Source organism: Silene latifolia, chromosome Y (assembly GCF_048544455.1).
Source record: "Silene latifolia isolate original U9 population chromosome Y, ASM4854445v1, whole genome shotgun sequence".
NCBI classification, from domain to species: Eukaryota; Viridiplantae; Streptophyta; class Magnoliopsida; order Caryophyllales; family Caryophyllaceae; genus Silene; species Silene latifolia.
Window position 1 is genome coordinate 305,365,586 of NC_133538.1, and position 27,402 is coordinate 305,392,987.

The 27,402-nt window shown below is 36.2% G+C and overlaps 1 long non-coding RNA gene across 1 annotated transcript; it reads right to left on the bottom strand.

Annotated features, from left to right (window-relative positions):
• Positions 1–15,793: 15,793 nt before the first annotated feature.
• On the bottom strand, positions 15,794–16,278 carry LOC141627401 (uncharacterized). The gene is made up of 3 exons (XR_012536974.1): positions 16,155–16,278; positions 15,996–16,038; positions 15,794–15,897 (listed from the first exon to the last, which is right to left on the bottom strand). It is a non-coding gene; the product is annotated as an uncharacterized LOC141627401 (long non-coding RNA).
• Positions 16,279–27,402: the final 11,124 nt, after the last annotated feature.

Below are 27,402 nucleotides of genomic sequence, written 5' to 3' on the forward strand. Positions count from 1 at the left end.
TTGTAAACATTAAGATAAGTATAGCATTTATATAGTGACCTTTACCCAACTATAATAAATGATTCCGAGATCCAAAATTCATATTAACTTGGATGTGAGCCAACGGGCCCTCTACACCTTTACTAATATAACTTGGTGGGTTAACCCTCTTAACCGATTCTACAATTAGAACTCTCAGTCGATGAATTTACGTTAAGTTCATCTTTAGCCCAAACCTATTGCGGCTACGGTCGCAAATACTTTCGGTGAGATCAACCAAATTTTCGAAGTGTAATAACTATTTATTACCCCACTTACCCTACGTCAAATGAAGCACCCCCAAAAATCGTATTGTACCCCTTAAAAATTGAGATTCATGGGCTCCTACTATTTGGTAAGGCTAAGTCTCAATCTTTTGTAAGTAAAGGTCTTGTCAATTTATTATCTATCAATTTTAAGTGAGCTAAAAGTCGAATTATCGATAATGATAATTGATACGGTCGAAGACTCGATATGATATTCATGTGTTGTTATGGCGATTTGGCAATGCATGCAACATACACTAGTACAGAAATGGCTTTTGGCTACGGTTAAAAACGACTTTTGGATACGGTTTCTCGACCGTAGTAAATCGGGGCGTTGCCTTAGATCAAGTGGTTACGACTACGGTCAGGAACCGTAGCCTAAAGTGACTTATGGCTACGGTTATTAATAGGAACCGTAGCCTAAACTGACTTATGGCTACGGTTTAATCTTAACAGCCGTAGCCATAAGTCACTTTAAGCTACGGTTCTCTTTCAACAACCGTAGCCGTATCTCAATTAAATTTTTTTTAAAAAAAATTATTTACAAAAATATGATTTAATATAAATGTAAATTCTTTAATTAACATAATAATAATAATATTTAATTAAAAACCCAATATTTAACATACAACTAACGTTACAAATCAACATCAATACTTAGCTAAAAAATTAAGCATATTCTACTCGGATGCAAAAGCTAAAGCTACAAATTTTCTCCAAGCAGCATCATTCAAATTGATTTCACACATCAAAAATTTGTTATGCACAATCCTTGTCCCTCCATGCCTAAAAGAAAACAGACAAAAAAAAATATTGGACTTCACAAAAGAATTTTAAGCAATATGAACTGCAAATAATAAGCTATCAGAAATCAGTAGGAGAATCGAATCATCAATATTTAGCTTGCACCCCTCACATTCTTGTATTTGAAAGGCCAGTTTCCAAACAAAATAGCATGTAAAAATTTAAGAAATGACTCAGGCACTACAAAAGTGAGTCAAACTTCAAAGTAACTTCAACAACAATACAGCAACGATTTTCCAAGAGCTTACAGTCATAGTCCTTAATAATAAAGAATCATCAAACATCGATCAAATTGTGAAAAGAGAAACAGAATGTTACCTTTGTTGATGCTGGGTGTGACATTTTAGGCCTCTGAAACGACGAGAAAGCCTAGTCTCAACAAAGGACAGGGTCGTCTAACATGAATCATCATCTGGATCCGTGTAGGTTTGAATCTGCCAATATAGAAGTTCCTAGACTAAGCAATCTGTATTTTTTAAATTCGGTGCTATTATCGTTGGAGATATAACAGTAGGAAAACCGTGTCACAGTATACAACAATTACAACATACTTGTCACGGGGTTACCTATTTGAGCAAATATTAAATTACTCTTTGAAACTCTTTGAAGGAAAAGTTTTATCACTTTATGATATCTATGAACTAAATGCTCAAAAATGACTATATGAATGTACTCTCTCAAATAAGGCATCAAACCAAGTTCACACATTCTAAGCAGCCTAACCGATAATAAATGGACTCAATAGTGCATTAGTTCTATATTAAAACATAAGTCAGTCATCACCTGTACAAGTTTAAGATAGAAATCACTACCAACATAGTTCCATAGCCATCTGCTACTTTACAGCCGACAATAGGAAAGGTGACTTATGGTTCTTAGAAACCTGCAGAATTCCAACTGAGAGTCAAATATAGTTCAAATCATTGCTAGCATTATCAAGAGAACTTATAACTTTAAGCAGCTTACAATCTTGCTCTCTCCTGTCATACTTGATTCATCAATAGCAAGAGCTTGACCAGATAGTAGCACTCCATCAGCAGGAACCTAAATACAATGAAAGAGAACAAGCATATATCATATACACAAGAAGAAAAAGAATAGCTGAAGAAACTACTCTTCACCAGAGACGTAATTCCATGAATAAAGAGAGAAACAAACTTTTCTTCGAAGATTTTGGGTCAAAGGAAATCCCTGAAAGCCCAAGTCCTACTTAAAATCATAATTATTTGAGCAGCTATTTTGAACGACCTTGACACCATAATAAGCCCGAAATCACTATACTTAACACAACCCATCACCCTCAATATTATTATCATAATCGCCAGCAAAGATGGCACCTTCATGCTCAAAATATGCAAATTATGATCCTTCATACAGTAAATAAGCAAATTTCAAGCAACATAAGGACAACAAGAACCAGAACAACAAGCATCTCATTTGCTTATACACAGCATCAAACAAATTAACTGAAACAAGTTTTGTTATCATTTCAACTACCTGAAAGGCTGAAATACATTTGAAATCGCTTCATTCCTTCTGCAATCACCGGACTAAAACCCTATATCCTTTAGCCGACGCTTCATTCAAAATCGTCCCATCTCGATTTTATCAAGTTGTAACAATCAATTGAAAACTTAAACCACACATTAACCACACCAAATTAAACTCAACTTAATGAAACGATGCGTGTAAATTAATAATTTTCATCATATATATATACAGATTACTGAAGAGAAAATAAAGAGACAAACCCCAACTAATCCATTTTCGCGATTGTCCTCTTTATTGTTAAAATGCCCAATATCAAGGGTTTATTGAGGAGACTCAAAATAACAATATCAACCTGAGATTTTTAGAGAAACAAGTAAGTTTATCGAGTTATAAGAGCAGTTATTCAAACCCTAACCTAATAAATCCCCAATTTCTCGATTTCTAGGGTTGTGCAAACCTTAGAAATTTTGAACCAACTGAAGAGGCGCAAAGGGGTGATGAACGGTGGTGATGCGACCAATGACTTGAGGCAGTTGGTGGCAGGTCTGAACAGAAGGTGGGTAAGGGTGGTTAGTGAGAGTGAAGGAGTTGAGAGAAACGATAGAAATAGGGTGATTGTTCATTTAATAGAATTGGGGTTGGAAGGTAGATCGAAAAAGGGCAATAAGCATAATGAAGATTGGAGGTAGATCGAAAACGATGGAAGACATTTGTATGAGACGATTGATTAATGTCGTGGTGTGCTGCGAATGGATTTGCGAAATCCAATTTAGGGAAAGGGTATACCAGATGGAGGGGAATAGGGGAGTGTCTTATTATATACTCCGTACTTCATATAAACATTAGGCAACGGTCTTAAATTTAGCCATGGCTTTTTCCTTGTCCCACATTTATGGCTACGGTTGTTTTAAAATAACCGTAGCCATTTAAAATAGGCTACGGTTATTTCAGCGACCGTAGCCTTTTCTACTGCCCTAATGTCATTTTTGTACTAGTTATATTAAAAGAAATGCAAAGCAAAATAAAATTCATAGTATGGCCTTCCTAAAATAGAAAATCAAATAATCTATTATAAATTCGAAAACCAACTCCATTGATCCCTTGAATCTTCAAGTGGCACGCCTCCCAAGAACACCGTCTTCGTCGGAACGCCTTTTCGAATGGCACCATCTTGAAAGAACTCCAGGATTACAAATAATAATAAAATACATAGCTATTCCTATTATACATTTGTAATATGAAAAACTAGTAAAAATAAAAAGTGATACGAGATCACATTAAATTACAACTTAATCAATATCCCCTTACATTACGGGAAATATCGATTAAAACTAAGGCCATACTAAGATAAAATTAAATAATTCAAAATTACATAAATAAAATATGACATTAAACAATGAAATATGCAGCATTATAATATGTATCTAACATGCCAAATCGCCCTATTTAAACTTATATCGTACATATAACTCGGTTTTATGGAAATTCACGATTTTTAACTTATTAAAATCGCTAAATAATACTAAAATCTAATTTTAGTCCAAGTTAATTACCCTAGCTCTCTTAGGACTCAAAAATTATTCATTACTCAATTTTTGATAATAATTCAACTTGATATAATATTTATGCTCATTTTTTACCCTAAAATCATAACTTTTATGAAATAAATCCAAATTAAACTACAATAATTTCAAAATTTGAATTTAAAATTTTTGAACATTCTGGAATATATCCATGACACTCATAATGTCAAAAATTATGGTTTAAAATTTTCGAATTTATTTCGAGAAAAATGTAGTTGCGATTTATCGGTCTTATCAAATAAAACATCTAAAGCATATGAAAATTACTCTAATCAATTTTTCAACTTTAGATCTGATAAGTGGGATATAAAAGCATCCTAAAATAATTTTCTCATGCCATGTAATTCGTTTTAGCTATTTATGCAAAAATAGTCACTATTTATGTGATTTTTACACTAAAGAATAGATAAAAGAAAAACAATGTTCCTTACATTGTATTTGGTTCAAAAATATGGGCAAAAATAAAAACACCTTCCTTATTTGTTCTTGAGTTTAATTGTTATGGACGATCCTCCAAAAATCTCAAGTGTAGAGATTCTCCTCTTGTTGCACCCAAAACAAAACCCTTTAAGCTAATATACTAATTAACTACATTAATATATTAGATATCCGTAATAATTCTAATAAATTTTGTATTACTACACTAGTAATAATATATTGTAATATTGGAATTAGTTGAACAATTTTTATGAGATTTAAAAACTATTTTTAGAGAGAAGTGGGTGAAGTGAATAAGAAAGATAAAAATTGCATGAATGAATAATGAGAACCATATTTCTCTATTATTGAAGGGGGGAGCCGGTTTGGGGTCAAGAAGGCCAATGCATGGCCTTCGCCCTTTTGCTTTTGCTCTTCTCTAAAACATAGATGTGTAGGGCTAGCAATTAGGCACTTATTGTGTTTTATTTTAACAATTAAAATAAAACACCCACTAACCCCAAAAACCGTCTATTTTTTGGTCCATACATAAAATGGATATCCATTTTATGTTTTTCAATTTGTCATTTGTAATAAGGTAGGTCATATGTCACTCACCATGCCCATAGCTATTTTTAATGAATATTTAACCCCTTAAATATTATTTTATAATAAATAAATTACTTGTGACAAATTAACTAGTAATACATGATTACAATTATTAAAATGGGTTATATAAATATAATTTACAACATTTTGCAATTATAATTATTCAATCATTCTTAATATAATTATTTCACAAACAATAATGAATTTTAGTAATGAAATCTTTTAATTACTAAAATAAATCTTATGTAATCAAATTACAATAAGATACAAATATTCTTACTCACAAATGAATTGTTCAAATTTAAGGAATTGATTAACTTGTATCGATATACTATTAATCAACTTATCTATTAAGGGAATTGTCCTATAGGTGTGACCTTAAGGGATCAACTGATCACCTCCGTCAAACAACAGTAATGTCAAACTCTAGTTAGCCAATCATTACCGATTAATGTTGATCAGTTGACTATATAATTGAATCTTCCCTTACGCATTCTTATCATGAGATTTAAACATGTGATCGCACTATTGTTGAAGACACTTACCCCAACAAGTTCCTATGACGGAACGATCTCTTGGACGTGGTTCCAAATGCCACACCTTGCTTCGCTCAAATTGATTAAGCTCTTCCTGCATAGCAATAACCCAATCAGGATCAGTTAAAGCATCATTAATATTAGAAGGTTCTAATTCAGACAAAAATGAATAATGAGCACAAAATTTTTTCAATGAAGATCGAGTTTTGACTTCCTCATGTATGTTAGTCAAGATGTTATCCATAGGATGGGAACTTTGATGCTTCCATGGTCGTGGAACAAAGGTTTATGTTTCTGGTGAAGATTGAACATCCCGTTCGTCTGTTCGATTTTGTTCATCATTTACATCTGTATTTCTTGATTTATGTCATTAAACGGTTTAGCTGTCTGTTCAGACTCGCCTGATATTTGTTATTTTCCACGACTGGACAGTTCTGTGTTCTGTTCGGTTCCCCCTGAATTCGTGGACTGTTCTGCATCTGTTCCTTCCAACGACTAGGGCTCTTCCTCTGGTTCAGATGGATCATCTCTTACAAATCCAATCTCAAAGTCATCATCATCCTGCAATTTAGCGTTAAGCACATTAGTTTCATCGAAAATTACATGTACACTTTCCTCAAAACATATAGTTATTTTATTGTAAACTTTATAGGCCTTGCTTTTGTTTAAATATCCAATGAAAACCGCCTCATCGCTTCTTGGATTAAATTTTTCCAAATTGTTTTTGCCATTGTTTTGAACGTAGCATTTTGATCCAAAGCAGCGAAAATGTGAAATGTTTGGCTTTCGTCCATATAGAATCTCATAAGGCGTTTTTCTATGGATAGATCTAATAGCAACACGGTTACGAATATAACAAGTTGTGTTCACAGCTTCGACCCAAAAGTTTCTTGGCAACTCGCTACAAAGCAACATGGATCTTGTCATGTTTTCCAAGGTTCTATTCATTCCTTCCACGACTCTATTTTGTTGCGGTGTCCTAGGAGCCGAAAAATTATGATCCACACCATTTTTCCTGCAAAGTGATATAAACGATTCACTATAAAATTCTCTCCCATGGTCGGTTCTAATTGAGATTAACTTATGGCCAAGTTTGTTTTGAATCTTTTTAAGTAAAACATGAAATTCTTCGAAAGCTTCACTTTTGGCATGTAAAAATAAGGTCCAAACAAACCGGGAATAGTCATCCACTAGAACACATACATAAAGACTTCCACCTCGACTTCTAATCCTCATTGGACCACACAAATCCATGTGAATGAGTTCTAGAGGTTTAGTGGTGCTAACGAACCTTTTAGATTTGAAAGAGCTTTCGACATGTTTACATCGAGCACAAACATCACAAACTCCTTCAATTTCAAATTTGATAGACGGTAAACCATCCACAAGATCCAGTTTGTAAATTTTGTTCAATAAATCAAAACCGACATGTCCAAATCTTTTATGCCATAAAATAGGATCATTTTGCATGACCGTCAAACACTTAATGGTTTCTCTAGGAATACTTCCTAAGTTAGCCACATAAATGTTATTAATTCGCTTACCTTCAAGAACAATTTCGTTAGTACTTTCCTTGATTACGTAACAAAGATTTGCATGAAACTCGACTTTATTTCCTTTGTCACACAATTGGAAAATACTAATTAAATTGTGTTTGCGACCTCTTACAAGCAGCACATCGTCAATGGAATGAGAAAGAGACTTACCAATTTTTCCAATGCCAACTACCTCACCTTTTTTTTTTGTCTCCAAATGTCACATTTCCACAATCGTTGGCCGATAATGAGAGAAATTGGTGTCTATTACCTGTCATATATCGTGAACATCCACTGTCAATATACCAATGGCTGCCTCCTCTCATATTGCCCTATAAAAGAGAATTAGTTAGATTATTTAGGAACCCAAACAAGTTTGGGTCCCCTCTTATAACGAACATTATCTAAAATATCTTTTCTAATCCACATTTTCTTAACAACTCTTATGTTTTTATCCAAATGACCTAAGCGTTTTTTACAAGTGTTAAATACGTGCCCTATGTGTCCACAAAATTTGCAAAGAGTGTATTCAGGTAGACTCACATACTTACGCTTGCAAAAATCTCTCTCAATGGGTTTAGGTCTCTTAATCGCAGTAGTACTAGCGTCAATCTGCTTTGAACAGTCGGAAGGAGTGTTTACTTTTTGTTCAGGGATCCAGACAGTACGATATTGAGAATCTATTTGTCTGAAATCAGAACGTGAGTCATAGCCTAATCCAAGTTTATTGTTGTTCTTAGATTGATTGACTATAAAATCAAGGACGGTAGTACTATCTTCCCATTCAGGAACTACATTTTTCGCATTACTTAAATCAATTTCAAGATTTTTGACTACTACGAGCAACTTTTTATTCTTATCAAGGAGAGAATTATAATCATTATTAAGTCTATCAAACTTAGAACAAATTTCAGAATAAGAAGTTAAACTAGTAACATGCATTCTTTTAATCTTATCTAGTTCATTAGTTAAAACATGGATTTTGTTAAGAAGAGACTCGTTTTCAGCAGTGAGTTCATATTGAACAGTTTGGTCGACTGTCTGTTTTTTATTGTTCTTCAGATTTCGTTTTAACTCTATATTCTCCTCCGCAATACTTTCAATTTCAGATTGAATAGCCTCAAGACACTTGTTTTGTTCATAACTAGTATCCAAAGTCTCATAAAACAATCTTACAATTTTTTCATTAGATAAAGATCTAATCTTAATTTTGAGATTTGAAAGATTTACCCCATCTTCGGATTTGCTATCTGATGCATCAGAGTGAGCCATGAGACACCTTAGAGAGTCATCCCTTTTTCTTTGAGATCTAGGCATGTAGATAGACCGTAGGCAGAACTTCTCATCTTTCTCATTTTCATAAGGTTCCTCGTCCTCTGAATCGGACTCACCCCATATAGCAGCTATCATTGCACGTTTGTACTCCTGCTTAGACTTTTCATGTTTATCCTTAGTTTATTCTTCTTCCCGTTTCGGACAATTTCGGATATGATGATCTCGTTCACCACATTTGAAACATCCCATTCTAGATATAGAACGCGATGAGGAAGATGAAGAAACAGATTCTTTTGGTTTATAACATTCGAAATTTCCTTGATTTTGCTTTCTAATTATTTTGGCAATTCTTTTAGATAGAAAGGCAACTTCCTCCTTAAGATCACTTTCATTATCACTTGAGATGGCATTCAAGGCTAGTCCCTTAGCTTTAGGTTTCTCTTCGGCATCATTATCAAGAGTTATTTCGTGTGCCATAAGAGATCCCATTAAAGCTTCATAGGTGAGAGTGGTTAAATCCTTACACTCTTCAATGGCCATGACCTTTTGTCGCCATTTCTTGGTAAGACTTCTTAAAATTTTACGGACAACGTCCTCAGTTTCAAATTGTCGACCAAGATTTGAAAGTTCGTTAGTAATATTTGAAAAGCGTGAAGACATACTCTTTATAGGTTCATCCACGTACATTCTAAAGGATTGGTATTGTTGCATTAAGAGATCAATACGTTGTTTCTTTACTTGCACGGTCCCCTCATAGGCTAGTGCTACACTATCCCAAATTTGTTTCGCCGTTTTACATCCTGCAATGCGACTAGTTTCTGATTCACCATTTCCAGATTGCAGGAGTGATATGGCCCTAGAGTTCTTCTCCGCCTTTTTGTAATCATCGGATGTGTAGTCCTTGGGTTCTTTCACACTAGACACACCATTAACATCGGTGGTAGTGATAGCCAGGGGACCATTTTTGATGATTACCCAACATTCATAATCTGTTCCTTGTATGAAGTGCATCATACGATTTTTCCACCAGCCATAGTCTGTGCCATCAAAGACAGAACATTTGACAGATTTGGAATTCATTGAGAGAAAAAAATAAACTTATAAACTCAAAGGATCAAACTCTTTGCAGTAAGGCAATCAAGAGCACGAGGCTCTGATACCAATTGTTGAGTTTATCGATCCGGTACTTAAGAGGGGGAGGGGGTGAATTAAGTATTCTTTTTAAAATTAAAGCGAAAGATCGTTCACGATTTTTCTTCTGAAACAATACACAAGCCAATTGAACAGTCTCGGTGACTGGTCAAACAATCAGAGTTGTGTTGTATTGTTTGTTAGATCAAATGCGTGAACAAAAAATGAAAACAAATAAAATCGAAGGCAAACGAAATAAAAGAAAGCAAGAGACACACGATTTTTAACGTGGTTCGACCTACTCTCTAAAGGTCTACGTCCACCCTCTCTCTTATTAATATTTTCTTTATAACCAAACTCGATTACAAAGAAAACCCCCACGATCAACTCCGATCGTGCAACTCGAGTACAACCCCGTACCCCAAAAAAACACTCTCTCACAAAAGAGAAAATTACAACACAAATTGTCTCCTTATATCGTTCAATGAATTAGAACAATGGAGAACAAATTTAGTCTTATAAGTATAAGAACTTGTTTAGTCAAGCTCAATCCAAAACACACGGCTTTTAAGATAAACTTTGCAAAACAAAAAGCACGTTTTCACCAGATTTGCAAACGACGATTTAAGAGCAAGTTTGACAAAGTTGACTTTGCAGTAAAACCTTTTTGGATTTGTGAACTCTGCGCGTGTTTTCTTTAGTTTGCAGCCAAGATTTGTCCACCTTATATAATTTCCAAGTGTTGACCAAATCAAATCTTTTTTTAATTAAGCAACCAACCTTAAACAAAATCTTTGACCATGATATTTAGTTGCCTTCTAAAACACAAATTCCTCACCAACCTTAAACAAAAATTTTCATCAAAACAATTATTAGGAAAACATTTTATCTTGAAATTATTTTGTCCAACATAATAAGCCGTGATTTATTGGACCGAACAAAAGAATAAACACATATCTTATACCCGTACATTTTTCTAGACATAATCCAAGACTTGATCCAAGTTCCATCCGTCTTCTCTTTCGAGCAAATACGATATACTTGTGGACCTATCATACACACGTCTAGCACAAACCATTAATTCAGTGGGGATATAAAAATAAAGGACTTGTCATCATCAATAAAATAGGTGCAACATTAACCATAACAATAACAATTTTTAAACATTTCATAATAACTAAATAAACATTATTAAGTTTTATAAACAAGTGTGGAAACACCATTAGAATTTTTCAAGAGTATAAACACCACTAGCAAGTCCACATACTATCAATCTATCGAGCCCGGTTTCTCTCCAGATATTATAATAACTGGAGGGTCCAGTACCTAATTAATCATATGACACATGCACAAATTGGAAATGAACCGCTATGCTTCATCTGTTTCTCTACTGCCTCTCACTCTTTACACAGTTTTTTCTACTTTTTTTAACTAGTTGTTGCTCCGCGCCCTCCCGGGCGAGGTGCCCCAATTTGAATAATCCGGTATAGAAGTACCCTAATGGTCTTTATTTGTTCATTCGATTGTTACCCCCTCACGAAGGTATGTGAACACATCATTTAACGTATTTGTTAAGTGGCGCCTACACTTGTATTAGTTGTAAGGGCAGCGATAAATGGTATGAGAGGTCCAACATCACACCATTCTAATCATTTTCTATTAATGTGAGGAAATGCAATGCCCGAAACCAAGTTGTCCTCAAATTGGACAAACCACCTTCGAATATCGAGGGCGGCCTGACAACGAAGAAATCGATGCACATTCTTAAGAAAAGCACAACAAAATACATAGAGGCGTAAATTAAGCTGGGCGTGCGCAGAATACAAACTCGAAGTAAAGAAGGAAGCACGAATGTAAGCTCGTACAAACCAAAGTCAAGAAGGAAGCATGCGAATAACAAGATACATGGCATCTTACCACGAAATGATTTTACACATACTTGATAAGTAACTGCAAAATGGAGAGTCGGCCACCTTTTTCAGAAAATAGCAGAAAAAGTATGGTCCGAATGGAAAGGAAAGGGTACGTGAGTAACTCTAATGGTCAGTATGAAGCCACCTTAAGCCCATAATTTTACGATACTCTAACTTCCCTTCACCCCTTATGTCTATCTCCCTTATGTCCATCTCACATAGACTCACAAAGACAAATAAGTGAAAAATACTACAAAAATGCATAAATCTAGGAAAATCACGGTTTCAAATTCTAAATCCTTGAATTAATATTGTAGACAGTTGAATAGCATAACCATAACTACTCATAGGGAAAAGAAGTGCATCTCAAGCATCTCGAGCTTCATAGCGAACAGTCTCGGTTGGACACAATGGACCTCTAGGAGATGTGAAGTTGTATAGGCAAGTATTCAGCCGCGATCTGAAGGTAGGAGCAAATACCGAGATTGAGAGAGATAGAGTATAAGTGAAGAGGTTTAGCCATAAGCAACCTGTCAAATAACAATTCCAACAAAAAACTAAATTTAAACCAATACAAATGAAATCAAGTGGTTCACACAATTATATCGCATCCAAAGTACATGATATTCTTTAAAGTTGGTTAAAGTAAAGAAAGAAAGCGCATCATAAAGCCAAAAAAAAAACAGCCATAAACTGAATTTCCAAAATGGAAACATAAAAATAAAATATAATCTCATATACATAACGAACCTGAGGCAAAAAAAAAAAAACAGCAAGAAAAACAAAACCAGTCGTTGCTTACCACTTTCAGCCATCACCTCACCACCGTCATCGTCACCATCGTCGCGCATTTCCCATTGTGCGTCAGCTTAATCTTGCGCAGCTAGGTTCCTATGAATGGTTAAGAATCAGCAAGGCACCCATCTATAATTAATCCACCAAAAGTGGAAAGGTAAGGAGAAAGCGGAAGGAATTAAAGATAAGAAGCTATTATGCAATATCAAAATTTCACATCTACAAGAATTAATACACAAAGTCCACCAAAGGAATAATGGAGTATATAAGAGGAAATGTAAGAGTTAATTAACAAATATCGAGTCACCAATCAGGTAAGCGTCAAATCAAAACTTGATTGTGCAACATTATTTATGCATGTGGCGAAACTAAGAAGGGATAAAAGGGAAGTTCACTTTCCGAGTAATCGAAAATGAACAGTTTCACACATTAACATGATAAATGATACATGATGAAGCCATCCAATCAATAATAAATTATCAGAGACGCATATTCACATTAATAAAACAATGATAAACAATAACCATCTAGTAATAACATTACTAACAGCAAGATAAATAATACTCTTGTAATAAACAAATACCTTTAGCTAGGGACAACATAGCGTGAAATTCGGCAGCGCGCTCTTCCATGGGAGACTTGTTGCCACTGAATAGTAGTAGATAAAATGATAAAGCAACAACAAATTAACCCATTAAATAAAATAGCTACAACTAAAAAAAAACTTTCATACGTAAGTTCATCCAAAGTACTCAGAAAGACAATGTCAAGTATTTGACGACCAAAAAGAATATAATATCAAACACTCAACCAAACAAAACAAAATATTTTGATATAGACACCAGAACTACCAAATCAATAAAAAAACACATCACAGATACCAAATAAGGGAAACAATGTTAGTATAACAGCCGCATAAACCATAGAACTAAACAATTACATGCCAACAACCATCCATACGATATTACCCGGTTTTCTAGAGCAATAATGATCACCTTCTGCTGCCAACATAACAACAGAAGAAGAGTGTTCATGTGAGAAGTTTAAACCATAAGGTCAAATATTTGATGGGCGTTAATTGAGAGGATTAGCATGGAAAGAGATGGTAAAACATGGAGGAAGTAGCTGGGAAATTTGGTAGGGTTCACCGAGAACAAGGGAAAAGATGAGAAAATGAGAACAATGGACAAGATTAATTGAATTTGTGTGTGAAAAGTGAAACTTAGGACACGAAAGTTGGGGCGGGAAAATTAGGTAATAAAGTAAACAGAGTAAGTACATCTTTCAGTGAATAGTACTTAATGCACCTCTCACTTACCCACATCTCAACCAATATATAGAAGAAGTTGATGATTGAATCGACCAATCGATAAATTGAATCGACCAACACAAGAATAGGCAGGGCACCCAACCAAAAAAAGAGTAAAGATGAGAAAGTGGAAGAGAAATAGGGCGCTATCAGTTGAACAATACCTTGATGAACAAAATAAGTCGGAAAACATCATCGCATAATTCATAAATGAAAAGTATTTTTTTTTCATTTACAAAGGTACGATAATGATGCTTTCTAAAATAAATATGGGCAATACATCGGAGTAGCGGCGATAGCGCAAAAGTAATTTTTTTCATGTGTAAGAAAACTAAAGAGAAATCATGAATTCATGAAATTGGGTTTATAATTTAGATTTAAATAAACTCCAAATTTAAATCCAAAGACAAAATTGTTAACTTATTTCAGCTTCCCTAGTAGTAATCCACCTTACGATTTTAAAAAGCAACTGTCGTCGTACAAGCATCCTCAACAATGACAAATCACTGGACAAAATTGAATTTTCGCTCACCTAAGATCGTGCACCCCAAAATCCAAGGTCTATCCGGAATGGTCTGACCTGTACCCTGAACTTCAGATTGATATTCATATCCCTCAACGAAAGCTCCAAACACAGCCCAACGGCCACAAATATGAGCAATTGAAGTGTAGAAAGCATATAATATGAACAAATGAAAAACAAAATCATGCCACAAGTGAATTATAAGAGGCGTGGATTTCGGAAAACTACGGTTGTACCTCAAAACCAGACTAGATCCTGCACCAACAAGAACAGACCAACACCCTATCTCATACTCCATATATGATACCATAATTGAATACTGCAGGCACGAGGTCATTCAACCCCGATTACACACAGATAGAAAAATAATTAGTAGGAAAAAACTCATTAAAGATTGGTTAGTGCTGCAATGGCACATATTGGTTGTAGTTCTAGTAGTGCTGCCAATCAGCATTAATGTTGCATATATGCAATCCGAAAGACAATTCCTGCATATACTCGTACTAATTCTCCATATTACATTCGTACAAAAATAATTTATTTCACAATGTTCTTTTTCATTCATTCACGTTTAATGGTTTCAGTTCAAAACTTTGGACTGTAAGCGTGTACCAACTACCCAGTATACAAATAAAAACAATTATGATATGATATTTTATGTTTAGTGCTTATTAAAAGAAGTTGGACAAATTATGTTCTCAAAAAAATACTCTGTAGTAAAATATAAAAGCAAATACAGTATTATAAAGAAAGATCATTATGATACGATATTACAGCTCTTCAAATTTCAAGTGTCCTATAAAATCATTATGATCACTATGAAGTATGACCACTGATGGAGCTACAGACACAGAAATAGAGGAAATAATACACATTGCTAAGCGCTATTGGACATGAGATAGACGCATCTTGATGACAAAAAGGAAATTAATATCATAATTTCCGTGTGAGATGGAGCTATGAATAATGATAGCCTGATAGGTGTAAATGTGTAATCCAACAGTGATAAAATTTATCTACAAAAGACAATAAAAATTTGCAAATGAGGAGAGGGGTGCATTTATCTTCACTTTCTCAAGTTAGTGAGGATCATTGGATTTCATGGATAACTAACTATACATGGACTGATGGACCCTTAATTACAAAATGTACTTTCAATGGAGAGTGTCCATACTATGCCTGATGGGTGATGGCCATGGTCAATTTAAATGAGCAGGACGTGCTAATTGCAATACATATTGGTGTTTCTCGTACACTTGTTCTTCCAAAATCGGAATAGGTCAAAGTATCATAGTGATGTGATCATTGTTAAGGAGTAAAAAAACCCGCTCGCCACAGATGATACAGCTGCAACCATAACACCAATCCACGTATATAAAAGCAATACTGGAAAAAGGATAGCCAAAAAAACAAAACTAATTATGGTCACATTAGATACAATACCTCGTGTTATGAGGCCAAACTCTAACCCAGTAGCCCAATATAACTGCAACCAACAATAACCACAATCTACATATATAAAAGCAATGAAAAGAAGAGTAAAGTTCCGATTAGGAGTAAAAAATCTCAGGAGTACAGTACTATTTACCACCGCAACAATGATAATAGGGTGGCAATTGCTCAGATTAGTAGCCAAGTCGCTCGTGCTTTGAGATCAAGATCTCACTCGTCAGTCCAGATCACAACCATATCCTACAACAACACATATAACAAACTCAACTTTAAACGCAAAAAACTCCGTAGACAGAGTACGACTTAGTATGCTATAGTTACGATTCGCATTCAAGTACCTCGTGTTCTAAGCTAAAGACCTCACTTCACAGCCTGATAAAACTGGATCCACAACAAAGACAAGATTAGCAAACAAAGGCTAAGGAGATAAAAAAATAAAATACAAAATCGCAAAATGGATAACCAAACACAAAAGAAATTAGAGAACAAAACAACACCTCTCATTCCGAAGTCCGAACTCAAGCTGTGGGTTAAATTAAGAATGGCTGACCTATGGAAAGACCAACAACCCCATTTTATTTTCTATCTAGGTTCTCGTCTAATTCAACTATAAACAACACAAATAACAATAAATCGGATCATACTGAACAAAGAACCAATAGTACTAAAGAAAGAGAAATCAACAAACCCTAATTTTTAAAGATCACCTAATTCAACTACAACAATATAATTAACAATAAATGGGATCAAATGAAATTAAACTGAACAAAAATACCAACAAAAACTACAACAATATAATTAACAACAAAAATCATAATAGAGGATGATAACTGCCTATATGGATGCGCAAAAACTGTAGGAAAGAAAAGAATCGGCATCGTCACATCATCATGGCACTCTGATATTTGAGAGGAACTGGGTGGGTGAGAGTGAGATGAGTAGTGAGCAGCGAGGAATGAGAGTGAGACGGGAATGAGTGGAGTACATAGTCAGAGAGAATGGGAAAGATGTGGTTGTGAGTTAATGAGAAATGGAGGACTGAGATCAAAAGGGGAGATCTAACGGGAAAGAGAGAAACTTGGGTGGTACTATTCATTGCTATAGTACCACCAAGTTCTCTCTTTTAAAAGGTACAAAAATACCAACGAAAACTACAACAATATAATTAACAAAAAAAAGCATAATAGAGGATGATAACTACTTATATGGATGCGCAAAAACTATAGGAAAGAAAGGAATCGGCATCGTCACATCATCATGGCCCTCTGATATTTGAGAAGAACTGGGTGGGTGAGAGTGAGATGAGTAGTGAGCTGCGAGGAATGAGAGTGAGACGGGAATGAGTGGTGTACATAGTCAGAGAGAATGGGAAAGATGTGGTTGTGAGTTAATGATAAATGGAGGACTGAGATCAAAAGGGGAGATCTAACGGGAGAGGGAGAAACTTGGGTGGTACTATTCATTGCTACAGTACCTCCAAGTTCTCTCTTTTAAAAGGTAAGATTTAAAAGTTGATCTCTACATGGACGGCCAATTAACTTAATTACTCCATCAAGCTTATTTATTTGGACCAACAACTTTTATAAAGGCGGCAACATTAGTTCTTTCACAAAATCTCATTGAAGACGGCACGTATCCGTCACTTTGGAGTGACGGATACCATTTTCTCTCACAAATGACCCAAATAGAGGAGAAAGGGAAGCACATGGGGGTGCCCCCACCTTATCTCCCTATCCGTTTTATGAGTGGCATTACCCGTCACTTGCTCTGACCCGTCTTCAGCAAGACTAACTGTAGTTCTTTTGGCCTGTGATAATGGAACCAATGGCCCTCAAATCCGCGGCGGTTAATGGTAACCTGAACTGGTAGGTCCACCACCATTTTTTACTCATGACCTTCGTCCTTCACTGTTAATTCGATCTCCACAACCATTTTTGTTTGCATGTTGCTTCTTTTCATCCCTTTTTTTCATAGGATCATCTTCATGTATTTTCCAGATATCGTCTTTATGATAGTTTGGTAGAGGACGACGGTCCGGTGAATTTGACCTGGATCTCGGGGGTGTTTGTGGAGTGGAAAGGCATATCATCCATCATCAGACCGTCCTTACGTCATCACCGATCAGTTTAAGGTGGTGCAAAGGGCTCCTGGCCGGCGATGTTCATTAGTGGCGTAGGTAGTATAGTAGCATGGGGTAGCACATGCTACCCCACTTCCAAAAAAAAAGAGAGAATATTTTTTTTTATGCTACCCCATTAAAAATATATAGATAAATAAAAGGAAAGTATATACACAAATAAGGCAATTAGTATTTCCCTAAAAAAAAGGCAACTGACTTTCAATCTTCTTTTATTGTCTCAAATCTTTTATCTTCCGTAATATTATACTAGTTTACTTGTTAACAAATAATAAATAAAAAAAAATTTCTCTACTCTTCCAACAATCTTACGCACCACCCTTCAATTTATCCATCCATCTTTCTTTTCTTTTTTTTCATTTGAGGTATGTATAAATCATCTTTTTTTTATTTAGTTTATATTTTATAAACTTGTTAATTTTGTTACAGATTATATTTATATTGAATCATTGTTTTTTCATAATTTGAGATTATAAATGAGACTTGTCTACTTAGAGAATAGAGATCTATTAATATATGTTCATCATCTTAGAAGGTAGAACTAATTTTAATATTTGTACTAAAAATTAATTATAATCACAGTTTAGATATCAAAAGAAAGTTGTATAAACTAAGTAAATCGTAAAAGAATAAAACGAAAATTGAATTATAGTTTGATTGGGAAAAAATTATATATCAAATGGAAGTTTTTTTATCTAGTGAATGATTAAAATTGTATTTTAATATTAAATCTTGTTGAATTTCAGGGATGAAGAGAATTATTACGCAGACTATTACGAGTTTTTTTGCAAAAAGACAATGCAATGATGATATACCAAATCCAACTGATTCAACTCTCTCAGGTGATGATCCTGAAACTAATATTGATGAGTTAATAGATGGAGAAACCGAATTGGGAGGTAGTTCAATTCCTTTTACTAGTCCAATTTTAGATAGGTTGAGTGATTTTGATGTGATATCTCTTCCCAAAGATCCCGGATTAAGAAGAAAATTAACTGACTTTCACATAAATGATTGTGATATGATAAGACGAGAATATATTCGGAAGGATCCTTGTCAGCCTAGTAACTACACATTTCCTAAAACTAAGCGTAACTTTGTTCGTAAATGGTTTGAAAAGTATAAGCCTTGGCTTGAGTATAGTATAAAAAAGGATGCATCATATTGCTTTGTTTGTTATTTATTTAAGAATGATAGCGCTTGTGGAGGTGATGCTTTTGTTAATAGGGGATTTAGAACATGGAGTAAAACTAGTGCCTTTGATAAGCATGTTTGTGACACCCTCATTCATTGCGGAAAAGTAAACACATAATTCTAGATAAAAATAGCATGGATATGTTTGTAATAGGTTCATTTGGGTAAAAACCTGTAATTTTTAAAACCTGAACCTGTTATAAAAATATCCAAAGGGAAGGTGTCAAACATGAAAGGTCCAAAATAAACCTCATAAATAAAACACCGCTAAAGTCGCGAAATAAAGTTATACAACCCAAGTATGAAAAAGAGAGACATATGTCCCTAAAAAAAGTATATGACATAAAAAGTGTTCAAGGGTCACAATAAAATAAAGCCAATCTAGGTCCCAAGGTTACTTTGCTCGCTAGCTCGTCCATGTACCCCATATATGCATTATCTACATGTCAATCGCATTTTATACAAATACGAAAGCCACAGTCAGTGGGGAGTAACTCCGAGTTCTCCCAGCCACGAAATGTCATAATTAATATAACATGTAAACATAAGAATATGAATATGAATAACACATAGCCTTAGCATATAGATGCTAGATAATCATGCTTATCATGTGAACAGCAATACGACAACACATAGTCCTAGCATGTGAATACTAGACCGACTCACACTACACTATCATATGAATCACATAACATCCAGGAATCCAAACTCTATCAACCATAGCCGGCATGCATCTCACCTTCTATGATTCATAGAATCATCAAACAAGAAAGAACAATATATCTAGAGACAGGCATAAGTTCTTAGGACGGTCAATAGTCACTCTGTAACTCGAGTCTATATCACAAGGTAAGGTAAACACCCTAGTCCTAAACCTGCGCAGACCTAGCGACATGCGGAAAATACCGCATCCAAGACCCATGATCACACACATGAGTACCCCTAAGGAGTCCACCAAAGGGTTGGCTAGTACTTAAGCCGACCACATACTTCTAAGAGTACGTCTGGAGGTCATGCCCTAACTTGGATATAAGCCCACCAAGCTAAGACACAAAGGCTATTAAGCCGCAAACATACACTCGTCAAAGACTATAAGGGCCTATCTATGACATCGACCGAAGTCACTCACCTAGGACCTAGTCCCAACTGAATGCTTTAGCCTACAACACTTAAGACAAGTAGGACACCCACTTAACCATAAGAGGGGCAAAGAGTCCAACTTTCAAACATAAATGCTAACATTCTATCATGTGAAAGGCTATATAAATGTCTATTCAAATGAGACAATCCAACCATATCCTCAATGTCATCAATAACCAAATTATAGCTAACCATCAATATCATAATCCATGAGAATAAGCTAAAATGGCCAAAGGCAAACAAGACTCAAGCATAAGGCAACCAAAGCATCCAACAACCAACATGTGAAATAATAATCATGCTCATATGGTTAAAACATCAAGCTACCAACATGTTGAATCATAAGTATCAAGGCATCAATATGAAACATTCAATATCAACCAATCTCACCTCAAAGACAAACCCTCGACCCAAGTCCCGCGACGGGTCATTGGTCAAATCGAGGCTGACCGGTTTCAACCTAGTTTGACCAAACTCGTTCGGTCAATCTGGCCCAGCTCAGAGTCTTGGCCTACTTTGGCCCAAATCACAAAATTCATCACAATATCATTCTCATGCTATTTCCAATTTCTATCATGTGAAAAACTATCAACATAAGGAAATATATTCCAACTTACAAAATATCCAATTCAATTAAATTCGCATAATAAAATAGTATAAATAACCGTGTCACATAAGGGTAAACTTTTCTATAAATTTTATCGATAAAACGACGCCATTTAATCATACGGACTCCGAATTGAGTGATTCAAGTGGCTAAACCACCTAATTTTTCGATGCCGTTCAATCTGTCATATTTTTGGAAACATTGAAAAATGTCTCGGTCCGGTACTGACGCGTTCCAGCCAACATGCGGACTTGTCACAACACATAATTCCTCATCCAAATTTGTTCTAAACAATAATATACAAATGGTTAACGTAAATTAAACATAAGCATACTCATCTTACTCCATTCATTCATTTATCAACAAGATCGTCTCAAACAACAACAAACAACACAACAACAACAAACAACAACAAACAACGAATATAACTACTAATGTGACATTAATTCGACGAGTAACTCGGAATAGTTACCTTAAGTTAGCAAAGAGACAAGTAATAACTTGATAAAGCTTCTAAAACCCAAAATTACTCTTCATCTTCAACAACATATGAGTCACCTAACTCATCTTCAAATTCTTCACCTATAAGAACAACAAAAACACAATTATTAAGCTTAAATTCGAAACCCTAAAAAAAGTGTCTTAAACAAAATTTGGGGGAAATGAAAATAAAGCTTACTAGTAGATGAGGATTGAAGAAAGGATTCCGAATATATAATTTTTATGCGATTTGGTGGAGAAATGAAGAAGTTATGGTGGATTTAGGGATTGTAAGGAGGTTATTTTGAGAGGAATTTGGTGTTTGAGAGAAGGAAGTGATAGAATGAGAATTGAGGAAATGAAAGATGAAGAGGAGACCCATGGAGGATGGAGGGTGCATGATTTTGGGTAGGGTGTTTGGGTGAGTTTCAATTGTTTACGTTTTGGTTCGTTTCGACAGAAATTAGAAATATTCGTCGAACGCGATTTCCGAGAAAATTAAAGTTCTTAAACACGATTTTACTAAAAGATTAAGTACTCATATGCCCAATATCCAAACTCGTTTACCCAACGACCGTAAGAAATGGGAAAATCCCGATTTTACGACTTTTATCCGAAATCTATTTTATCAAAGGAAAAGGTTTAAATATAGTTTAAATCACTTTTAAACATTTCTAAACCATCAAAAATAATTACATTTCTTCAAAATAAAATAAGATTATATTTTATCAAATAGATTTTATTTCAAATAAATTAATATTAAATTAAAATAGATTAAAATATTACTTTTAAAATATAATAAAGGTCTTCGAATTTACGGAGTGTTACAATCATCCCTCCTTTTAAGAAGTTTCGTCCCAGAAACTTAGAAGAAGGAACATTGTATATATGTAGGTCTATCTCCTTAAAATCAAGTAAACAAAATCTTCAAAATATGGACGTATGAAGTATAAGTGTTTTTTCAATGGAACGGAAAATCCTCGTCGGCCGTTCAAGAACATCAACATTCCAAATCAAAGACATAAAAATATATATTTTTACACCAACAAATGAGAAAACCAATTATCGGACGTCTCCAATAACGAGCTTTACCACTCATTGACGTTAAAACCAGTGGAAAACATTAAAACATTTCCAAAAGTCTTTAGTTCGAAACTCTATAATAAGGATAATAACTCCACTAGCTATGACCAAACTCTAACTACGACTTTTAAACAACTAGGCAAGGACTACTAACGTGGAGAGTATTTAAGAGAAGGAGAGGGAACACTCGAAAGGATAGCTTAACTCACAAGAATTGGATAAAGGAACGGAAAGTACCTCACGAGAAGAGTTCGGGATATTTAGCTAACATAGAAGATTCAGGCTCCCAAGTTTCTTCTTCGACATTCCCACAACGCCAAAGGATACGAACTAGGGGCACAACTTTGTTTCTAAGTTGCTTGTTTGCTCTTTCGAGGATTCGGATCGGCCTTTCTTCCAAAGCCAAGTTGGGTTCCAAATCTGGGATTTCTTCTTGAATAACATGGCTCGGATCACTAATGTACTTCCTCAACTGAGATACATGGAAGACATTATGAACCTTGCTCAAATTCGGGGGCAACTCCAAACGGTAAGCAACGGGGCCAATCTTCTCAAGCACACAGAAAGGTCCAATGTATTTGGGACTCAGCTTTCCTTTCACACCAAACCGTTTCACCCCTTTCATAGGTGATACCTTAAGGAACACTCGATCATTAACCTCAAAGGCAAGTGGTCGACGACGGACATCGGCATAAGATTTCTGTCGGTCTTGAGCGGTTTTCATACGCTCTCGAATGATCTGAACCTGATTGATGGTCTCAGTCACCAAATCGGGTCCCAACACATGAGCATCTTGGACTTGATCCCAACAAACAGGACTACGACACTTCCTACCGTACAAAGCCTCATAAGGTGTCATCTTGATAGAGGAATGATAGCTATTGTTGTAGGAGAATTCGACAAGAGGTAAACATTTCTCCCAAGAAGTGTGGAAGTCTAAAGCAGAAGCACGGAGGAGGTCCTCTAAAGTCTGGATAGTCCTCTCAGTCTGCCCATCTGTAGCGGCATGAAAAGTGGTACTCATCAGTAGCTTACTACCCATGGCTTTTTGCAAAGCGTCCGAAACGGGAACGAGAATCTAGGGTCACGATCTGAAACTATATCCTTAGGCACTCCATGGTAGCGTACTATCTCCCTCACATAGGCCTCAGCTAGGACAACTAAGTTCCATGTCTCCTTGATAGGTATAAATCTAGCACACTTGGTCAATCGATCTACAACCACCCAAACCGCATCTTTTCCGCTAGCAGTCTTAGGTAAAGCCATCACAAAGTCCATGGAGATGGACTCCCATTTCCAAAGAGGAACATCCAAAGGTTGTAGCAAACCTCCGGGTTTCTGATGCTCAATCTTCACTTTCTGACAGGTAAGACACTTGCTAACATACTCTAGGACATCAATCTTCATCCTAGGCCACCAGAACTGTAATCTCAAGTCTTTATACATCTTGTCACCACCAGGATGAATAGAGTAAGGAGAAAGGTGAGCTTCATCAAGGATCTTCTTCCTCAACTCGGCTACTCTCGGAACATACATCCTACCTTGGTAACGAAGGTATCCATCACTATCCACCACACAATCCTTAGCTTGCCCAAGTTGGATTTTTGCTTGAATGGACTTGAAAGTAGCATCCTCAGGTAGGCATGTACGGATCTCACGGTAAAAGTCGGGTTCTGCACTCAAGGCACTAAGATAGTCAAAGCCCTTCCCAACAAGGCTTATCCCTAACTTTTGAAATTCCGTGGTAAGTTCATCAGGTAACACACGGATAGTGCTCAAAGAGTGACTAGTCTTCCTACTCAAAGCATCGGCCACCACATTTGCTTTCCCTTCATGATAAATCAATTCGGCATCATAATCATTCACCAACTCTAGCCATCTTCTTTGCCTCATATTCAATTCTTTCTGGGTAAAGATACACCTCAAACTCTTATGATCGGTATAAATGCGGCAATGAACTCCAATAAGGTAATGCCTCCATGTCTTCAAGGCATGTACCACGGCGGCTAATTCAAGATCATGAGTCGGATTGTTCACCTCGTGAACTCTCAGCTGTCGAGAAGCATAAACAATAACCCTTCGGTTTTGCATCAAGACACAACCTAGGCCATGCTTTGAAGCATCACAATAAACATCGTAGTCCACACCATCCTCAGGTAAGGTCAACACCGGAGCGGTAGTCAACCTAGTCTTCAACTCTAAGAAGGCATTCTCACACTCATCGGTCCACACATACTTAGACTCCTTCTTCAACAATTGAGTCATCGGTCTAGCTAACTTAGAGAAATCTTTCACGAATCGACGGTAATAACCCGCCAAACCGAGAAAGCTTCGAATCTCAGTCACATTTTTCGGACTCTTCCAATCAACAACGGCCTTAATATTAGAAGGATCTACCATAACACCATCTTTGGATATGACATATCCAAGAAAAGTCACTTGATGCAGCCAAAATTCACATTTTGAGAACTTAGCATACCACTTTTGACGACGTAGAATGTCTAAGATGATACGGAGGTGTAGGGCATGTTCTTCATCATTCTTTGAGAAAATCAAGATATCATCAATGAACACCACCACACACTTATCGAGGTACTCACTAAAGGTACGATTCATTTGATCCATGAAGATAGCAGGAGCATTAGTCAATCCGAAAGGCATCACTTTAAATTCGAAATGACCATATCTCGTGCTGAAAGCAGTCTAAGGAATATCGGACTCACGAACCGGAATTTGATGATAACTCGATCGGAGGTCAATCTTGGAAAAAGTAGAAGCACCACGTAATTGGTCAAAGAGATCATCAATCCGTGGAAGCGGATACTTGTTCTTGATTGTCACACGATTGAGTTCACGATAATCAATGCAAAGTCGCATAGATCCATCCTTTTTCTTTACAAAGAGGACGGGGGAACCCCAAGGAGAAGCACTAGGCCTAATAAAGCCTTTCTCAATCAAGTCATCAAGTTGAACTCTCAACTCCTTCAATTCGGAAGGTGCCATACGATAAGGAGCTTTAGCAATAGGACCGGTTCCGGGAACTAGATCGATGGAGAATTCAACATCTCTTTCAGGAGGAATCCCGGGTAATTCATCGGGAAATACATCCGGAAATTCACAAACAATGGGAACATCCTTCAAGGGAGGAAGAGAAGGAGAATTAGAAGTAGTCACTACACATAGAAATGCTTGATGACCCTTCTTCAACGCATTGACCATTTTCATGGTCGAGATCAACTTCACACCAGTTTGCTTTCTAACTCCTTGATAAGATACGCGAGTACCCAAAGGGCTTTTAAGAACAATCTTTTGATCTCGACATTCAAATGGAGCATGGTAAGTAGATAACCAATCCATGCCCAAAATAACATCAAACTCCTCAAGTGGAAATCGAAGGAGATTAGCCGGGAAAATAGATTCCGCTATCGATATAGGAACATCCGAATAAAAATAAGAAGAAGAGAAGATGTCGCCGGAGGGTAAAGATATTGATGTACTATCTCCAAGTGAAGGTTCAAGAGGTAACTTGTCGGAGAATTTCATCGATATAAATGACAAAGAAGCACCGGTATCAAATAAAACCAAACAAGGGACATCAAATATTAAGAACGTATTGGTGACTATGTGCAGGTGTGCCTCAGCCTCAGCACGGCTCATCACAAAGATGCGACCTCTCGGCCTCTCAGAAACAGCAGGAGTAGTAGTAGTCTTCTTTTCAGGACACTCATTAGCCTTGTGTCCAGGCTTGTTGCAAGAGAAACACACAATTTGCTTATCAAAGCAACGAATTCCGGGATGCAAAGGCTTCTTACAATGATAGCACATACGACCCTTAGGATTTTTGTCGTTACTAGGAGATAGAACACGAGCACCTTGATTTGCTTGTCCACTCGGAACAAACCTCTTCTTGTTAGGATAAGAGGGGGAAGAAGTAGGCACAAAGGGTCTAGAAGGAGCAACAAAAGGCCTAGAAGTGGAGTAGAGTGGCCTCTTGCCAAGGGAAGTACGAGAAGCATGAGCCTCTTCATCAATAGCCCGAATCGAGCTCTCAGCCCATAATGCATCATCATAGATTGAGACAAAGGAAGTAGAATCCCTACGGATCAAGCTCTTAAGATTTGGAGTAAGCTTGTCAAGGTAAAAGAAAGCCTTTTCTTCTTCATTTTTGACAAGTCTAGAAGCATAGTGAGCAAGTTCATTGAACTTGTCGGTAAAGGCTTGGACAGAAAGACTTCCTTGCTTCAAATTCATAAACTCTTTAAGCCTTTGTTGTTTCAGCTCTTTTGGATAGAACCTAGCCTCAACTAGATCCTTAAAGCGATCCCAACCAAAACCAGGCTCAAGAGTGGAAGTAGGACTAGTCATGGTCCACCATCTATCAGCTTCTTTCACAAGGAAGTGAGAAGCCAATTTCACCTTGTCTTCTTCATGAACATCATACAAGGCAAAGCTTTTCTCCAATTCACGAAACCATTCGGTGAGTGCCACCGGGTCTACTTCACCACCATAAGTTTGAGTCTTGTTTCGAGTCAATTGACTTGCCACCCAAGTGTAAGAACCGGGTCTTTCACCTTCTGGAAACTGAGGAGGGGGAGGAGGAGGAGGTTGGTTTTGTAGGTTTTGTTGTATGTCTTGCTGGTTCTGGAGAATCTGAGTAAGAGCTTGTAAGATTGCATTATCAACGTTTCTTGTAGGAGCCATCTTGCAAAACAGAACACTAATTAGCACCTAATAAATAGTAATCACAAAGAGACTACAACATAAGGTCCTAAGTCTACCCATCCTACCCATCTCTCAAGTTTATTATTTTAAGGTCAAGTTATTTATATTGGGAGTGCACAAACATGCGTCGGGAGCAAATATGCTTTGATACCAACTGTGACACTCTCATTCATTGCGGAAAAGTAAACACATAATTCTAGATAAAAACTGTATGGATATGTTTGTAATAGGTTCATTTGGGTAAAAACCTGTAATTTTTAAAACCTAAACCTGTTATAAAAATATCCAAATGGGAAGGTGTCAAACATGCAAGGTCCAAAATAAACCTCATAAATAAAACATCGCTAAAGTCGCGAAAAAAAGTTATACAACCCAAGTATGA